This window comes from Hemiscyllium ocellatum, chromosome 5 (genome assembly GCF_020745735.1).
Source record: "Hemiscyllium ocellatum isolate sHemOce1 chromosome 5, sHemOce1.pat.X.cur, whole genome shotgun sequence".
NCBI classification, from domain to species: Eukaryota; Metazoa; Chordata; class Chondrichthyes; order Orectolobiformes; family Hemiscylliidae; genus Hemiscyllium; species Hemiscyllium ocellatum.
The window spans coordinates 142,355,824-142,356,916 of NC_083405.1; the positions used below are offsets into that span (position 1 = coordinate 142,355,824).

At 50.6% G+C, this 1,093-nt stretch overlaps 1 non-coding gene across 1 annotated transcript; it reads right to left on the bottom strand.

Annotated features, from left to right (window-relative positions):
- Positions 1–404: 404 nt before the first annotated feature.
- LOC132816276 (U2 spliceosomal RNA) lies at positions 405–595 on the bottom strand. Its single transcript, XR_009644769.1, has one exon. It is a non-coding gene; the product is annotated as a U2 spliceosomal RNA (small nuclear RNA).
- Positions 596–1,093: the final 498 nt, after the last annotated feature.

Here is a 1,093-nt window from a genome sequence, read left to right on the forward strand (position 1 = left end):
TCAAAACGACTGAACCCCTAGATAGCTTCATCCCCAGCAGCATGCAGCAACGTAGCACAGTTGACCTTCTCTTGTTTTTCTGAAATGTCGCTCGCGAGTAGGAAAAGCTGGTGGGCAGCTACGGTTGCTGCAACTCCCAAATTCTGACACCATGTGGTGTGATCGGGGTCCGGCGTTGGCGGGACGGTGCAGCACGCAGCAGGGGTGAGGGGATGACATTGAGAGCAAGTGTCAAGGTGCGCAAGAGACAGAGACGGCGAGAGAAGGATAGGGAGCGGGAGCTGAACAGCTACCTTAGAACAGACGAGTTTGAATCGACTCACGCCCGGCTGGATGCGAGGTGTGAGAAATGAAGCACCGAAAGCCTGTGCTATAAACATGAAGCTGTTTTTAGATTTATAGATGAGGGGTGCACCGTTCCCGGAGGTACTGCAATACCAGGTCGATGCGTGGAGTGGACGGAGCAAGCCCCTATTCCATCTCCCTGCTCCAAAAATCAATTTAATATATGGTCCCCAGATAAGGGACGTATCAGATATTAAACTGATAAGAACAGATACTACACTTGATCTTAGCCAAAAGGCCGAGAAGCGATAACTACAATACCGCGGACTGCCTCAAGTCCCATTTGTCCTCCATGTTTTCAATCAGCTTGATTCTGTTCAAAGACTTGTAGATCACTGCTGACAGTTTCCCTGTCGCCGTAGTCCTCCCAGGATTTCTAACTAGAGCAGCAGATCCGTTTACAGCAGTTGCTTTTTTTCCCCTGTCAGTGAAGCACTGCCTCATGGTCATGTAGAGATTGTCAGTATCTCACCAATCAGGTGGGTCAGGGCTAAGCTGACGTGACTTGAGGAGGTGGTAACCAACTGCAGAACTGCACGCATTGAATGAGACATTCAGCCTGTCATGTCTGCATCAGCTCTCTGCACGAGCAACTTCCCCAGTCCCACTCGCCCTCTCTTCAGATAAGTATCCGACCCTCCGACCAAAGTCACCATTGAATCTGCCTCCAGCACCCTCTCTCTCAGGCAGTGCACTGCATATTCTAACCACTCGCTGAAGATGCTTGGGCCTAGGACACTAGCTCGAT